The sequence below is a fragment of the Ambystoma mexicanum genome, chromosome 5q (assembly GCF_040938575.1).
Source record: "Ambystoma mexicanum isolate Mex_15411 chromosome 5q, UKY_AmexF1_1, whole genome shotgun sequence".
Classification (NCBI taxonomy): Eukaryota; Metazoa; Chordata; class Amphibia; order Caudata; family Ambystomatidae; genus Ambystoma; species Ambystoma mexicanum.
Window position 1 is genome coordinate 45,697,222 of NC_090933.1, and position 18,662 is coordinate 45,715,883.

At 46.3% G+C, this 18,662-nt stretch overlaps 1 protein-coding gene across 2 annotated transcripts in view; it reads left to right on the forward strand.

Moving 5' to 3' along the window:
• The window catches only part of GFOD1 (Gfo/Idh/MocA-like oxidoreductase domain containing 1), a 364,310-nt gene that overhangs the window by 7,418 nt on the left and 338,230 nt on the right, over positions 1-18,662 (forward strand). The gene's annotated exons all lie outside the window — the stretch shown is intronic.

Here is an 18,662-nt window from a genome sequence, read left to right on the forward strand (position 1 = left end):
AACCATGCGACTCTTCACCTTGAACAGCATCTTTAACTTTAACATGGTATTAACTGGAGGGCGTCCCCTACCAACAACCTGCTTCATCTGACTTCTACTAGCTGACCCTTAGGATAAGAATCAGATTCTCCAAAGAGTGCACTACCGCCATAACAAAGACACTAGACTTTCCAGTACCATTCACATTAGTGCAACTCTCACTAACCACTCATTAAAATTCTTGACAAGGCGCTACCCTCAGGATTCACCTTACTCACACATAAAACCTACAGAGGCGCTACCTCACCTTAGTTGCATCACAAAACGCTACTCACACATAAAACCTACAGAGGCGCGCTACCTCACCTTAGTTGCATCACAAAACGCAATCTCCATGACCTAAACAGTGCTACTAAAAGCACTAAAAGAGTGCACTACTAAGTGGCGCTATGTTAGGAAAGATTTCGTTATTGTAGGGAACTTTCCTTCCATGTGGCAACCCCTAAACTTTTTGCTATTGTTTTCAACCTGTTTTCTTGACTTTGCCAGAGAAGTACAGCCTTCTGCCGTACTCCTCTGGGCTTTCGCTCCTTTCTTACGGGGAAACTGACATGCCCTTAAGACAGTCAGTACCGGGGAACGCTGTTTCCCGTAGTTTCTTTTATCGTGTCGCCATTTTTAGTGCAACACGACACAAGAGGGCACTGTAAGATAAGTTACAGCTCTCTTGGGTCTCTAGCCTTCTACAGACCCTAGACACTAACAATACTCATCAAAACAGTGCAACTACCTACTGTTAATACCAACGGAGGCACTACCTCCCTAATATCTAAAACTTATACTTAAATAAAAAATGAATGTTGCACCCACTCATTCTTTCATACATCCATACCTATTAACTAGATAATATACTAGTGACATGCCTTCACTTCCATACTTCTCAAGTACATGGATATACATGACATTCCTACATCTTAATTTAACATTTTCTTTTTAAACTCCAACATCTTATACCTAGCATATGCAATATTTCTTCACATCTCGATATGATTGTTACATATGCCTAAAAGTCCATGTTGTTGTGTAACAACTTACTCCTAAAAATCCTCAAAACGTTAAATAGCTCAATCCACATAGGCTTCACCTTGCATCATCATCTTGCATTGCATTCAGCTATGCACAATTTAACTAATCAGAAGTCCAAATTCCTGCAAATCCTTGAAATATGTTAGGTCCCTAACATAATTGCAAATTTACTAACCACTCACACCGAAATGAGCGCCACAACATACTTCTGCATTTACATATGCATTTTTTCATATGAGCAACAGTCCATAGGGCCTGCAAATCCTTAAAACATGTTAGCACTATACTTCATAACTAATCTCAACGATTACAAAATATGCAAACGTACGAGGCATATTCAAATGAACACAAACACCACTGTGTTCAACTCACGAATGCTTACTGGCCCTAGAATATACTTCCGACATTGTTGTTGAAGCATAACTTCACATAACGAAAATATCACTTCATACTTTGGCATAAGACATTCTCGACAAACGCATTTCCAAAATACAGAAATCTCACAGAATAAAAATGCTGTCATCTTAACATGCATTACAAGATGATTGATTCCCAATACTGGTACGAAACGCATTAATAAACCTGGCGACTTTAGACTTTCAATACATAGCACGTAGCTCATCACGTTATTACAACCTATATCAGTCACCTTATACGTTGGCCGCTTCAAACACCTCACTATTTGAGACGGAGCGGCATCAACTGGGCCCATCCCTGCTTCATCATGCTCCTTGTTGGCTGCCTCTATATCTCCTATAAGACTCACAGTTCATGACAGAACGGGGTTCCATCTTCATAGCCACAACAAATACCTCGTCATGTGACAGTGTACCGTCCTTCCACGAGGGTTAATTTCATTGTCTCTTCCGGATTCCCCACAAGACAGCTTGACGTTGCGTGACTTTCGTTAGGTCCCTTGCTCAAGCAACCCGGCTTCGCACGTTGTGCATTTATTTTCGTACGTGCGTTTAAGCTCGAGAACACTGGGAAGTTCACCAAGTTCCAAAGGATCGCCAAATCCTTCTGTTGACACATGACGTCATCAGACCTGAACTTGCCACAGAAGACTAAGGTACTCCTGCGCTGACCCAAGACCAACGGTCGCTTGCCAGGCACTGTCATTTACTCAGACACTTCTTTAATGCCATGTATAATTAACAGTGGAACTGATCACGCAAAATTACTGGATCCTCCATGCCATATCGCACGACTTTTATAAACGGACCACCTCTTATTAGGACTTCCTTATTTCAATGGCAGATATAATGTCAATTCCACTTCTGCTTCAGGAGTTTTTTTTTATTTTAAATTGCTACACTAAACATTCGAGCGCCAACCAGTCAAAAGGCATTTAAAAACAATAATGCACTTCCATTGTCCTTGTGGACATCGAGGGAAACAGGAGATAAGCCTGCTTTTCACCCAGTTTCCTTTACTTCACCTCGCTTACGGGACGCATCCAATATAAGGGCAAGCCTCACTTCACTCCGCTGTCCCTGGAAGTCCCTTATGGCCCCCCAACACAGCACTCCTATTAGTTGATGAGCTGCTGTTCAAGCGTTTAACATAATGGATCACATCCATAACATCTTATGTACAGGGATGCAGCACTCCCAATCACTTGCGGGCTGCTGACCCCATTAATAGTGATCCATTAAACCTCCTCCCTTATCCACCCTGGGTGATGGGTTTGCTTACTTGGGGGCGGTGTTGTCTTCCTTCTGGTCCTGAAGTTTACTGCACCCCCCGCAGTAGTCCTCCAGGTCTCTGTTTTCTGCTTTCCTTGCACCAGGGGTTCTTCCTTTTAGAAATCATCGTCGCCAATGTTATAAATCACAGTCCAGGCAGCTTTAGGTTACTTCTTATTAAGTTTACTTCAGTTTCACTAAGTTACATGTTACAGGATAAGAAGATCAGGAAAAAGACGTAAGCAATAAAGAGAGACAGCGGCACCCATCACCCAGGGAGGGAGGGCTCAACTGAAACAACATAGAACATTCACCACAGCATTCTCCCACTCAGACATCAACATTCCACAGGCACTCGGGTGACATCATAAATCACATGACAAACCACATCAGACTAACCAAGCACATCACAACACATCTCCCTCCTTACCAAGCACACTTGCAACAAGCACTTCACAACAAGCCCCACCGTGCCATTGTCCCAATTTGCGCACTTCCTGAATCAAAACCAATCGGTGCAAAGCAGCAAAGGCGGCGTCTATGCTTGAACCATTAGCTAAGCTGAATCCTTCCTTTAAACTCTGGCACCCACCTTTGGTCAGGAAGCTTAAGCTAGAAACAGATCATATCCGGTTACAAATATGATCATCTAACTTTAGCTAGGAAGGGCGTCAGTTTTCAGCGTAAGAGGTTGGACTCTAGTTGCACTAAATTGCAGCAGTCATTGCAAATGTTGCTACACTTCTCTAAAAGCACTTAAACAAATACATTTAATTTGTATTTAATTGTGTGTTTATAACATTGCCCATACCATACCGGCGTTCGGTTTCTAAGCGCGTGTCAGGGATTCAAACCTCTGTTGCACTGTGTGGCTTTGCTTCCAAAACCAGCGTGTTGCCCCCCGTTCACAGTGCGCTACTCATGTCAGCTAGTAATAGGTGGGGGGAATTCCCCACGCAGGCACCAAGCTCATTGATCCCTCTGTAACTCACCTGACCGAGATGAAAACCTTTCACCTTCATTCATTCCATATCACACACTAATTCAGACATGGCACCTGACTTAAGCCATAATATTGTGACTGAATAGCTTTACAGGTGAGGCTGCCTTGCTTTCCATCTGCTATTTGCACGTGACACTTAACAAAACGTGTCTTCCCTGAAATTGACTTACTCTTGCTTGCACAATTGCCGTGCACCAATCATGGCCTGCTTCATTGGCCGGTATTGTTGGAGAAGGTCAACCTCTATGTCTCTTGCCACCACAGCTTTAGCGCACAGCATTAAGAAACCAGAAATTACTCAACGAGTGAAAAGTTTAGATCAGCACATTACTGGATAAATACATCCCGCGTCTCAGCTTTTTCACTCTGCCCAAGATGCTGGTAAGCATTGGAGGAGAATGAATTGTCTAATGGCTTTCAAGCTATCTTTCTGCTGGAAAGGGGTGAAAACTGGTAATGTGTGAGTACATTACTTAGTTTGGATGATGCAAACAAAGTACCTGTTCCTGGCCTCATTGGACCACTCAACATAGTTTGATGAAAAAGCTATTGATTTTTCTTTAGACCGCCTTGCCCCGAGATTGGGTGATCTGATCCCCACTGTTTCCTCCCCTGGTTGCTTGCGGATCCTTTTGCCGACCAATTGCTCATCTAACTGCCCCCCACGTTGTTAGCCCCTGACTCTCTTGTTTCTCAGCACCCCCCAGCATGTATTTCCTCCTATGATGTTAAAGCGATTTGTTGCTTTCCGAAGCTAGGTCTGCGCACCATAAATACTCTTATAATAATAATAATACCTGAAGAGTGAAGCCTAAAGCTGGGTATTGGGCTGGGAGAGGGAGAAATACATCTGGTATCCTGTTTTTCTTTCAACATTTTCCATTCAATTTCTCATCGGAAAACGAAAAATGTGAGGAGGCTGCCTGGAATGGCCAAATGGATGCTCCCATGTAAACGCTTTGAGCCTAGTTTGCTCAAACGTTTCCATAGGAACTTTCTTTAAAATTATGTTTAATGCATGTTTTTGATTATTGCCCAAATTTTGGGACAATAATATTTGTGAGCACTCTATTCCTTTAATGGATCAATATCAAACTTGAATAAGAGGTTACTTAAAAATAAACACAGGAAAAAGGATACGTACCGTCATGGTTAACCCACTAGAATATAAACCATAGAAATTCATTGTAAAAACTTTAGTTGAAAGAATGTTATGTTTGCATAAACAGAGCAACCATCTAAATCCACTGCTAATTATGTCACATCCAACATTACACATGATATGCCTTTACCCACAATTCCTACTGGACAAGAAGAACAAAAAGAGGTAAAGAACCAGCTGGTACCCCAGATTGATTACATTCAGTTTGACTTGATTTGAGGCTCAAAACAAAAGCAACGCCGCAATGTACTTCAGAGCCAATTTTCAAAAGGCTGTTTTTCATGACAATGAATGCACTGTGTGATGTCATGATCAGTCCTTGGTCGCACCCAAGCTATGGATGCTTTGGGAAACAGAACAAGATCATTTCTGGGTCTTTGTTGTTCTGCGCGTCAAACATAGCAACTCTTCAAATACACGCGCAAATACACATCTACTAAACAGTAGATGCTTATGGGCCCTCGGGGAGGAAATGGAGAATATATAGACCAAGGCTGCAGTTATTAATAATGAACAAATATGCAATAGTATTTTTGTGGGATGTGCACATATCAGATATCTTTAAGCAGCAAAATGCATTCAAAGTTAGTAAGTACAGCACTTCCCTGTATTGTAGTGTTTTTATTCACCTGGTTGCTATGGATTTCTTCTTGGGCCTCAGACCCTTTTGTATTTTTGGTGCTCAAGTATAGCATGAAACTACGGCATGTCGTTTTACTATGAAGGAAGCAATCACACACAGTAAAGAATCCTCCAGACATTCATGAATCTATTATCTAGCTATTAAGACAAGCGAACATACAGGCATGTCTATCTATCTATCTATCTATCTATCTATCTATCTATCTATCTATCTATCTATCTATCTATCTATCTATCTATCTATCTATCTTTCGTTTAGTCAATCAATCTGTCTGTCTTACTAGCTACAGAGCAGTAATGTTATGTTCATTTTAGGTTAACCTGCATTTATGAAAAGTAATGTCTGGTATTTACATGGCCGCTTCGCAATGAAGACAGTCCTGAGTTAGCAGAGTGTTGTCTGCTAGGTGTGGTTTTCCCTAAGTCAGGGGACTGCAACCTGCGGCTCTCCAGATGTTTTGCACTAAAACCATGAAGGTCCCTCGCCCATTGCTCCAGATAAGATTTTGAAGTGAGAGTATTTTACTCCCTATTTTTTAATGTAGGGAGTAATATGATGTTTTAGGGAGTAAAAATGTAAGTCCCAGTCCCAATGGGAGTATTTCATAAGCCAATAAAAATGTTTTAACTGGAAAACAGAAATATTTTTGTAATATTTAATTGTGTGCACCTAGTTATTCATACACATTAGAATATGCATGTTTACTTCTTCCAATCAGGCAGTAATAATAGTAGTTTCTTCTTGTGGTACTATGTGCACAGCTGGTCCAAACATGTCCATGGAGCTTTTTCACAGAAAACAGGAGCACCTTACGTGTCTGTTTCCTATTTTTTGTTGGGAGTATTTTTACCACCTATTTGTATTTTTTGGGAGTATTTGCCTATTTTTAGGGAGTAAAATTGGACAAAACACCACTTATCTGTAGAGCTGCCCTCGCCATTGACTTTGCTATCTGGGGCTGATGGGAGCAGGGGACCAAAACATCTGGCGAGCCAAAGATTGCAGACATGCCCTCGCCATTGACTTTGCTATCTGGGGCTGATGGGAGCAGGGGACCAAAACATCTGGCGAGCCAAAGATTGCAGACATGCCGTAGGGCAATAACCTCACTGGGTAATTGGATCCTGTGAGTTTCGCTAGCACCTGCATATATGATGGCACGTTAAAGAATACAGCAGTCTATGACACGTGCTCTTCCCCAGACTTTATGTTATGCCCCATGGTATTTTAGAGCCCTCTGGCTACCTTTGGCGATAACCTCATAGGTTGGCTCCATCGTGTGAGTTTCCCTAGCTCCTGCATATATGCTGGTACGTTAAATATTGCATCCGTCTTTGACAAGTGCTGGTCCCCTGATTTTGTTATGCCACACAGTATTCTAGAGCACTCTGGCTACCTTTGCTTTGGCCTCTAACGCTAACAGCTGTCTGGGATGAGTGAAGCAAACCCAACTGGAGACCATGTCACAAGATACTTTGTCGATGTGGGATCTTATGACCCTCTCCAACACTTAGGTGCATGTAATTGGGTGTGGGCGTGCTACTGGCATTTTACCTGAGGAATGTGGGTTGCACCGGCAGATGTTTTAGCGGGAAGTTGCAACACTTGGCAGTCAGTTTCAGGAATTTGGGGTCAGTTCATATTCATTTCTCTCAGCATAACCCACCCCAAAATGCCTTGTAGGATTCCTATAAATAGCATATAAGAATTTTTGAGAAAGTGGTGGTGTTGTGGGAAGAATACTAAGAACTTTACACCTTTTTCTTTACAATAATTTTCTTTTTCAATTCTTATAAAATCCTTTATTTTTATGAAGGATTTTTGAATGTTCTTATAAGATTGTAATAAGATTTCTTATAAGAAAACCAGTACATGTTTTTATTGGCCTCCATATGTGTTTAAAATACAAATGCCATGGTATTTCTTTTCTCCCAAAGTTTCTTTTTGATTTGTAATCAAGCTATACAGCTGTTCGTGTTGACACTACGGGGTCCACCTTTCATTTGCAGGGATGGAAGTATTCACAAGCAAATTCTATTGGACTTTGCCAGAAAGAGGATGCGAATGAGCTCCTTTTGGGGGAACCCGATCGGCCGTTTAGCCTGTCAGGTGTGGCGGCATGGATCAGACCTGAGTTGGCCTCATTCTGGAGCAGGGCCCCCGCACTTCTGACCCCATGATGCCCAAAAGCATATCATTTATCAATATGTGTTTGGTTTGTTATGCTTTATTGTGTTATGCCATGACTGTCATATGGGTAATACAACCTACGGCCATAATCTTCCACATCGCTCACCTCTCTGTGTGATTTTTTACAAAGGGTAGCAGCATTGTTGGGTTTGGGGGTGTGGAGGCTGCCCCCATCCAGCCATTTCTCCACACTGTGTCACTTCCAGGTTTATTATCAGGGGACCCGCAGGGGAAAAGCCCCATGGGTAGAGGGCCCAGGCGCATAAGCCTGGAGGTGACTTGCAGGAAGAAAGGGACTCCCTCCTTCCCCCGCCCTGGTAACAGCAATAGGTCTGGGGCGGGAGGGGTGGAAGTGACAGACACCAGGCAGGTTTCACTGACACACACATGGCCATAAGGAAACACAGGGCTACAAAAGGAACCACAGCCTCACAGGCGCCGCTTTTGTTCAAGAAGGGGATGCGAAAGTAGCACCTATCCTTCACTGGGTAGTATCACAGGGCCAGCAAAACAACGACAAAAGGGCGTCCTCTAGAAGGACTGGACATAGCACCGGCTATGCAGAATGTGCACCCAAAGTGCCTGCATGTCCTCAGGCAAAGAATTCTCCATAAGAGCAGGGGGCTCCTGCAACCCTCTTCTCTCTTTGCACCAATGCTGCCAGCGCCACAAGGGGGAACCTCCAAAATGACCCTACCTTCCCGCCCAAGTTGCCAGAAAATGGCTGGAAAATACAACGCTTGGATTAAGAGAACTAAAAGTGGAATAAAACAAGTGGTAGTCAGCACGGTGAGCTACCTCCTCCCCTTACCAGGTTGCCAGGAAATGGCCTTCTACAAATAAAACACGCTTGGTAAGCAGGGGAAGAAAGATGGAGGGCTTAAACGTCGGTAAATGTGGGTCTTTCCTCCCAAGGAAGGCCTGGGTCCAAAATACCTTCAGCTATCCCTCCGTAAATACCTCCCCTCTCAAGCTCTTCGTTCCTCTATCTCTAACTCCCTCACGGTCAGTCGTTTTTCTAAGAAACGTGCTGGGGTAGATCTCTGTCTTCGGCTGGGGCCCCCCTCTGGAATAGCCTCCCTGCCACTCTAAAACATGAGGAGAACCATCTACGGTTCCCAGAAGCATCTCAAGACCTTCCTCTTTTCTTCTGTCTTCGCTCCCTCTATCCCCTGCTGATCTGCTCTCTCTTGGCACTGTGCACCTGGCCACCCCCTGTCCCCTGGGCCCAGGTACCTGCTCACCCTGCCACCTTCCTGCACTGCCACCTGGCCACCCCTTGAAATGGGGACTGTATGTGTACCCATACAGTCCCACGCCCAATCCCATTTTTCTTCCTTTTCTGCACTTATTTAGACTTACCCAGTCTGCTGCTGTAAACACTGCACTTGTCACTTGCTGGCTGCACTACCACTGTTTATTGCCTCTATTATCTATTTATTTGTATTTATTATTATTTATCTTTTCTCCTCTGCTCTGCACTCTCCTCTCTCCCGCGTCCATGCACTTTCTCCCCTTTGCCTTTTCCCATGCACTTGCACGTTCTCAATGTCACTGGGCCTAGTAAGATCGGTGATGTGTTCTCCTCTGTTCCCCTTCCCTTGCCTTGTCGCGCTCTGAAACACTTGTGTATGAGCGCGATACAAATAAAATATCATATCATATCAAATCAAGCAGCCAGAAAATGGCATGGTGAAGAGAGTTGCTTGGGATACCAGCAGAGCTGGGGAGGGGCCGATTTTCCCCGCAAAAAAATGTAATAAACGGGGTGCTTGCCAGTAAATGGTTCAAATACGCTTGGCGCAGTTCGCCCCCACCCACGCTACAATTAAAATTAGAGGGTGCCTTGGCCCAAGCCACCAGGAAAAAGGTACCAATACACTTGGTTTAAGGAAATATAGTGGCCTTTTTTTTTTACAAAGTGTAGCAGCATTGATTGGGTTTGTGGGGGATGCTGCCCCCAACCAGCCATTCCTCCACACTATGTCACTTCCCGGTTTATGAATTGTTACAAAAGTGCACATTCTATTGAGCGGTTTGTTTTTTGGCTGGCAAGTTGAAGTGGGTAGTGCTTCAGCCTCTTCTAAACCAGCTGAGTTTAAAGCCGTGTGTCCTCCCGCCCCCCCAAACCCCGCTTCCAATGTTTTCAGAAGTCGACCTCTTTATTTAGACGCTGCGCGTGGTTTATTGCAGTGAGCCAGGTTTCTGCAAACCGTCAGAGCTCGCGCAGCGCGCGCTTCCCCAGAAAGCATTTCAGCAGAGCTGGCATGTTGTTTACACGCACACGTTCGCATCCGGAAGCGGCCCTGGGGAAGAGCTCACGGCTCGGCATTTGTATACGGGCAGAGCGCGCTGTTCCCTGTAACGAGGCCGGCCCTTGCAACTGCTCAACGCCAGTTGCAAGACGAAAAACAACCAACTAATGAAATCCTTGCAGAGCAATCAGTGAAGGGAACCGAAGCTCATATTTCTCAATACAAAAACAAATTAAAACAAGGCAGGCCACACCTTCACACGAGAGACACAGAATGTTCTTTGGTTAGGCACCATCTTCCTTCCATGAAGTTGTTGTGTGAGTGTAGCTGTATTTGTTAAAGTATTGTGGGTTGTATTTTCTGATGGGATTAAATCAGTGAGCAGTTGAATGTGTTAACCTCACAGGCTCTTCCGTGGCCAGCGTGGTAGCTGCCTGTTGTGAGGGCTTGGATTGGAGCACGTGCCTGAAGGCTGTGTTGGCCTGTATCCCACACGTACTCAGTGTTATGTGGCTGAGTACAAGGCCCGCATTCTTCCTCGGTGAAGAATTGCAACCACTCCAGGACTTTCCTTTGACTGGGGCTGCAGGCCTTTCTCAAGAAGGCTTGAAATTCCAGGTAGCTGCATCTTGCTTGACAGGCTTTTCCAGATCGCTGCCATTCCAGTGTCTTGCGACTCCCCAGAGGGGATGACGCGCTCTGCATCAGATCTCGAATTCTGCGAGCAAGCACATACTATTTGCAGCACGCTGTATTTTCAGCAAAATCAGGCGCTGTGCATTTCAGACTTTTTACTTGAGCGAATGCGTGCACTATTTGGAACTAGGATTGCTAATAATTCCTAGATAATGGGGAAAGTGGTTAACGAGATTGATATATGATAGGTTATTTATAACGCGCTTAATACCCAGAGGTTTCTAAGCGCTGACCCAGGGATCGAACTTGCGTTACTCCGTGACGCATTGCTTCCAAGGCGATCACGTTGACACTGAGCTATCCTCCCGTCAAAGGTTGAAGGTGGGTGGTGAGGGAAGGCTTAATCTCCTCAACGATTATTTCAGGACGAGCCAGCTGTTCTGTCTGCCTTAGGTCGTACTGGGCTTCTTCATAAGTCTACTCAATAAGGCTACTCACCCACTCTCAGCCCCGCCTCCACATAACGAGGCGGTTGGCTGGAGCCGCAACAACATTACATCTCCCCCTATGTATACATTAAGTCCAGCTTAACTAATTTCCTCAATTGGTTACAGAGGTTTTATTCGGGTGCTCGTGGGACGCTCTTCTCTGGAATGTTCTGGGCTCCCATGTGAAAGGCTTTGCAAAACCTTCCATTCTTTGTCTGACAGCTCGCAATCACCTAAGTATGAGGCTTCGGAGTCATTTCGACTACCTCCCCTTCTCTGGCTACACCACAATCCTCTTTCCAAACCTGGGTATTCCTTGAAATGTGACGTATTACAGGTAATGCTCCCCTTTTATCATTGTGCCCTTCTTGTGCGTCACTGTCAGGAGGTCCGGCAGAAATGTTGGGTCTTCCTTTCTCTTGAGAAGTTGACGTACAACAGCTTGATCACCTATCGGAACATTTGTTTCCTTGGCCCCTCTTCTGGTGTGATGCATACATTTTCATCTTTTGCTTTTCTTTCTCATCCTTTTCCCTAACCTGAGGATCAGGCTCAGCGTGACCTGTCATTTCACCTGAGTAAGGTTTGGCCGCCTTGTGCCAGGGTCAGTTTGTTGATGTTTTCTTGTTCCTTTCTGGGTGGGTGTAGTTTCAGTTTGTTCATTGTCTCCACCTTCAGTTCTGTAGCTGATTCTGTGCATGCCATCGTCAGTATTTCCGCCAGCGAGCATTGTTTCTGTAGCAGCTTCTTTCTAAACAGTGGGGATTCACAGCCGGCTATCACTTGGGATCTCAGCACCTCTACGTTGGAGTACCGGTGGAACTCACAATGTTTAATTCTGATACGGAGCCTCATGACAAAGCTGTCCAGAGATTCTCCCTTGTCTTCTGTGGTCTTATGAAATATGTGCCGTTCATAATCGACATATGTATTTGGTGAGAAATATAAAGAGAATGCATCTTTTAATTCATCAAATTATGCATTTTCATTGTCTAACAGTTCATACAGAATGTCGTGTACTGCCACTCCCACAGCCAGCGTCAGGAGGTTCTTTTTCGTTTCATCCTCCAATTGCCTTAGCACTCCTATATAAACCTTGAAGTATCTAATCCAGCCTGCCCACCTTGGTCCTAAATTGCTGGTGTCTTTTAGGTCAGATGCTGTGCGTAGTTGCAATGATAAAGGCTCACCATCTGCTAGCGGGAACATGCCTGACGACCACTCTGAGACGGTGGCCAAGATGTCTTAATCCGTCATTGTACTGTTCCTAATTCTTGTTTCCCGTTCTTTTTGCAACCTTAGTGTTTTATGATGGCCCTCTAAGGCCTTTGGAGCCACAACCAGTGCTTTTCCCTTCCACCAACACTGTGTTTACTGGCGTGCTCTATCACACTGTCCTGGGTGGGTGAAATCCCATACACGTTGTGGCCTGGCGGCGTGTTCTCACTCACAGCAGAATTCTGCTAGCCTCTGCCACCTATTCTTCTGGCTTGCACCACCACCCTTATGCCTAAAATGGGTCTGTGTTGGCACTGCCCTCACACATGTTCCCCGCGTGTCTCTGCTCGGTCATCCAAGCCTCCCCAGCTCCTCGAACCGAGCAAGGCTCGCATCGAGGCTCTCTGCTCGCTCTAGCGCAGTCTGCCCTCCCCTCGACTGGCCGACGCTGTGTGGTCCCACGGGGCCCGCGCTGCCTGTCCGCACCTCATACGGTGCAGGTTTCACACTGCAAGTCTTCGCTACTTGTTGCTAGTGTTTTATCCGCCTTAAGTAGGACTGGGCCTCTTCATAAGCCTACTGAATAAACAACATGCAAGACCAGAGGACTGTTTCCAAATCTGTCATGTATTAACTGAAGACCACCTCATCTCTCCTCGTCACTTCCTTTCCTTCTCACCCGCTCTCAGCCCGCCTCCACATAGGCGGAGTACTGGAGCCGCAACAACATAACACCTGCTACCTATCAGTCTAAATGATGACCTAGTTTGGAGTATCTATTCCAAAACCACAATTCTCAAAATGCATGCATCTGGCATCATAGCATGGCCCAATTGTTTCCTCTCCAAATCTCCTCGGGCAAGTAGGAATTCTCCTTTGTCCTTTCTTTCAAAGCCATCCCTACCAAATCCATTGAAGCAATTGTGCCTTCATACACCAGTCTGACCATACACGTGCTTGCCCACCTCCAGCCTCTGAATGTAGACACCATTCTGTGTTCTGCCTGTGTTCTCACAGAAGAGAAAAAGGAGGTGGTCTGTATGCCACTTGCATGTAGCGAGGAGCTAGGTGCATACCCCAAGTGGCAGGCAGAGAGTGCTCCGGTGCTGTGCACATCTGAGCGCCAACATGTTGTAGGGCTCCCAAACAAGATGAGCTCTTGAACACTCCAGCGTAAAAGCTGTTTTCCGTGTATATAGACAGAGCGACGATGTAACCTAACTATCACACGTGTTTCATGTCTGCAGTGCAGGAATAGTGCTGCTTTTCTGCGGAACTAGAACACGGCACACATGCGTTGCTTGGATTCCGGGTTTAGGGAAACCGTCCATGAACGAGTGGTCAGCAACACCAGCGATGAACCGTGAAGTGTGCGGGCAAAGTGTGCGCCTGACCTGGGTGCAGAGTCAACTTTTTGCAGTCTCAGAAACTAACTTCCGTGCTCTTTTTGTCTTTTTCTCAATTGAATTTAAGCCCACAGAGGAAACAGGGCGGCTCGTGGCCATCCTTGCACTGGGGTTTGTCAAATGTCCTTTCAGCACTTCTGTTTGCTACAGCAAAGAATTTAAAAGGCAAAGCGATTGAGGTTAAATGGCTGCAGACCAGTGGTAGAAGTGTACCGAAGAAAGTAGTGGAACTGTGGTCTCGGCAGGGGAGAGGGTAGGCGGAAGCATAGTGCAACGTGTGACAAGTGTGGCGGCTGGGGCAAAGCATAGTGCAACATGTGGCAAGGTGTTGCAGCCGGGGCATGCAATAGTTAATGTTAAAGGTATTTGTACCACGCAGCGCAACCAGCCGCGCACTGTCACCAACGGAATTGGTCCCCAAGCTCTCAATTGTCTAAGCGACTAGTAACAAAGGCTCCTATTACATCTTTACACCTACAAGGGATTTAAATGTGCACATTCTCTTTATATAATGGTGAATATGGTCGTAATAAGTAGAGGAATGGTAAACAGAAAAAAAATAAAAGTAGTGGAACACCGCTCCCGACCGCTCCCACTCACATCGGTCAATGCTGCAGACACAGCAACATTTGGGTAATTAGGGCAGTGTCCTGTCCCTCGAGCGGTGCATGTGGGGTGACTAGAAATGGAGGGGTGCATGAAACAATGATTACAAGCAGGTAAATCCCTGATGAGCAGTTTTTTAAGATTCACATGACTTTGCATGCAGGTACTTGTACACTTCCATTCATGATGGGGGTAAAATAAAGCTGCACTCATACTCTTTTTTTCAATCACCGTGTTTCTATAATAATTTAAACATTTACAGGTTGGTTTATAGTGTGATTTGTCGTTTTAAAGATCTTTACGAAACAAAGTGTTATGTTCGGCTAGCATTGTTTACACTTTCCACAAGCCCATAACTTTCCTTCCATCACTCACTCCATGCCTTTGAGCTACACCCTCATCCTTCTGACCACCCAGCCTCTCTACACCCTATTTCCATTTCCAGCACTGGATATGGGAAGTAGCCTGGGAGGCGTTTGCAGCTGAACACTCAGTAGGAGCCTATGGTATCAGTCAGGTTGAAGGGCCTTATCCCGTCACCCCACTGTTGGAGTCCGACTTCGATCGGGCTCCAGGGTGCTTTGAATTTGCACAATAAATCGCACGTTCAAAATGAGACGCGGGAGCCGAGGTAATGAGCTGCACTTCTCTTTAATTATCGACGCCAGAACTGGCGTCGGAGGCGGTAGCCCCGCCTCTCCCTTCTTCCGTGGCCACGCCGCAACATCGGCGTAAACAAAGAGGAAGGACTCAACCTTAACACTGAACAAATAGATGTCCATGGAAATAGGACACAACATCTCCCCCCCACTTAAATGAGGAGCTCAGTTCTTACATTTCTTCTATCCACCTAGGTGGTCGGCGAATAGTCCGTTTGGATGGGCTTCTCCGTGGTGTCTTCTCCCACCGTACGGGTGTGTCGCTGTCGCTGTCGTCCGCATCTCGTGCTTCCATCTGATACTCTGACCGCACTTCTGATGATTCCTGGTCAGTCCTCGAGCGATCAGTGATTGGTTCAGAGTGTCCTTCAAAGTTCTTGAAGAATGATGAGTTTCTCGTGATGGACCCTGAGGGGCTGGCTGCTGTTATCATGGAGCCACTCACGTGCGTCACTTCTAGGGGCTCAGGTCTAAATGCCGGGGTGTCTTTGGTGTTTTGTTCTTGCCTTACCAGCACCACGTCGCCCACTTGAATGTGACAAGGCTTGGCCTGTCTCTTTAGGTCAGTGTAGGTCTTCGTTAATTGTTTGCTCCGCTTATCTCTTTTGATGGCGTCACCAACGGCCGTTGGCGACGGGCGGGCCTGAGGATTGTGTGGCAGTTGCGTGCGTATGATGCGCCCGAACATTAGTGTGGACGGACACACCCCTGTAGTGCTGTGTGGAGTGTTCCGGTACTCGCGTAGGAGGGTGCAGATGGCCTGCATGAATGAACGGTTGGTGATGGAACATATTTGGAGGGTTCTCTTGAGAGAGCTCATGAATTTTTCAGCCATTCCGTTCGCTTGTGGCCACAGAGGTGTGATTGTTCTATGCTGGAAACCAAGGTGTTCTGCGAACATTGCGAAGTCATGTCCACTGAACGGTGGGCCATTGTCTGACTTAACTGTCGATGGTATACCATAATCAGCAAATGTCTTGTCCAGGGCGGGTATAACCGCTTGGGCACTTGTAGAGTGAATGAGATGCACCTCCGGGAACCTTGACATTTCGTCTATAATTACCAGAACATATTTCCCGTTTGCCAGGGGTCCAAACATGTCTACAGCCACGCGGTCCCATACTTGTGGGGGCATCTCTGATGGTTGTAGGGGTGCCGGGAATGTTCGGTGGCCCACCGCCTGGCAGGTAAGGCAATTGCCGAGAATCTGTTCTACTTGTTCGTCCAGTTTGGGGAACCAGACCTTTGTTCTGAGTTGTCTCTTGGTGGACACTATTCTGCGGTGGCCAGCGTGAGCTATGTCCAGTATTTGCTTCTGCCGGCTGGAGGGTATTACAATTCGGTTCTCCTTGAGCAGCAAACCTTCCGGGGACACAGATAGCGTGTGGCGTATCAGTTTGAAAATACGGAGTTGAGCCTTTTCGGCTTCGGTCAGGTCTTTGACGTGCCACCGGTCCGTTCGCAGACACTCTTTAATGATGGGCATCATCTTATCTGTAGATGTGGCTTCCACGAGTTGAGCAACGGAGACATGCTTGGGGAGTGCATTGTTGACTAGAAAGTTGAGGTATTGATTTGCTTTTGTGGATTGTCGTTCCACTTGAGCTGGTAGGGGATGTCTGGAGAGAAAGTCAGCTGGGTTGTTCTCTTTTCCCGGGCGATGTATAATCTTGAAAGAATATTCCTGTAAGCGTAGACCCCATCTGGCGATTCGGGGTGGCATTTTGGCCGTGGGTTTGCCATATATCGTTGTCAGTGCTTGGTGATCTGTCACGATCGTGAATGGGCGGCCATATAAGAAGAGATGGTAGTGCTCGCACGCCCATACAACTGCGAGACTCTCCTTTTCGGGTTGCGAGTACGCGCATTCTGCCTTTGATAGGCTCCGACTGGCGCAGGCTACTATGCGCTTGGGTGCATTGGGCGGCGCTCCCGGTCTGGATTGAGCTAGAATGGCCCCCAAACCTACGGGACTGGCGTCCACTGTGAGTTCCGTGTCATAATCAGGGTCGTAATAGGCCATGCATGACGCTGATGATATGCGTCGTTTGATTTCCTGGAAGGCCTTTTCGCATTCTGTTGTCCATTCAAATTCTTGGTCCTTCCCGGTGAGGACTCTTAGCGGGGTGCTCACAGACGCAAAGTCCTGAATGTACCTCGTGCAATAGCTTGCCATGCCCAGAAAGGACCGTATGCCGGATGCTGAAGTGGGAGTGGGGGCATCCACCAGGGCTTGCACCTTTTCGGGATCTGGGCGCATGCCCTTGTTTGAGAATATGTGTCCAAAGAACTTCAGAGTGTTCTTGTTGATCTCACATTTTTCCGGGTTGAGCGTGAGATTGGCGTTTTCTAGAGCCATGCAGACTCTTCGTAGCGTGTCATCGTGGCTTTCTTGGGAGGTGCCGAAGATTAGAATGTCATCGCTGTAATTCAAACAGTGCGGGATGTGCTTAATTATTTGATGTATCTCGTTCTGAAAGATCTCGGCTGCAGATGACACACCAAAACTTAGTCTCTTGTATCTGAAGAGTCCTAGATGGGTTGAGAAGGTGGTTATGTATCGAGAAGACGGGTGAAGTTCGAGTTGGTGGTAGCCCTTGTTCAGGTCAAGCTTCGAAAAGACGGTGGCTCCATGTAGGAGGTGTATCATGTCCGTCATGCGTGGAGCCAGATGCCGTTCTCTTTCAATGGCCACATTTGGAGCACGCATGTCTACACAGAGGCGTATTTTGGAGGTGCCATCCTTCTTGGGTACCGGTACTATTGGTGAAACCCATGGAGTTGGGCCCGATGCTGGTTCAATTATGCCTTGTTGGAGTAGCGAGTGGATCTCATCTTCAACTTGCCGTTGTATATTGAGGGGAATGCCCCGATAGTGTTGGGCGATGGGTTTTACTTGCTGATTAATGTGCAGCTTGATTTGCTTGTCCTTTAGGCACCCTAGTCCTTTAAAGAGTGACGGGAATATCTTCTGTATCATGTCTTTGGCGCCGGAGGTGTATGCAGACATGATCTGATACATGATGCTGATGAGGCCCATTTGTATCGCTGTGCGGAAGCTTAGGATGCTTCCTCCTGGAACTTCGCCCTTGATTACGTATACCTTTACTTTCTGGCTCTGCTCCTTGTACATGCAGCGTGCATTGAACATCCCGATACAGTCTAGCGGTCTGTTGGATCCGTAGGGGTATATTAGCGTGTCGGCTTTCTTTAGGTCTTTCTTGATTTTCAATGATTTGTATATCATGTCATTGATGACATTCACGGTGGCGCCCGTGTCTATCAGAAATTCTAGGTCTTGGCCGTTCAGTTGGAGTAGTAAGGTCGGACTGTATTCAGTCGCTGTGGCATTTCCAATGGCATGTACGTAGGCTCGTTTTCTTTCTCCACTGGATGAAGAGGACCTAATTATCTGTCGGTCCTGAGGCGAATCATCCACGTATCTGATCCTATGTCTTGGTCTGCGGTGTGGAGAGTAGCGTCTGCTCTCTCGGTGGTTGGATGTTTCTCTCTCTCTCCTCTCTTCTCGCCTCCTTGATGAGGGCGCTTGTTCTTTGGTTGAGCTGTGAGAGCGCCTCCTTCCATGTGTGGAGCCTCGATGTGAGTTTCTGCGCGGGCTCTCCCGCCTAAAGCGTCCGCCTTC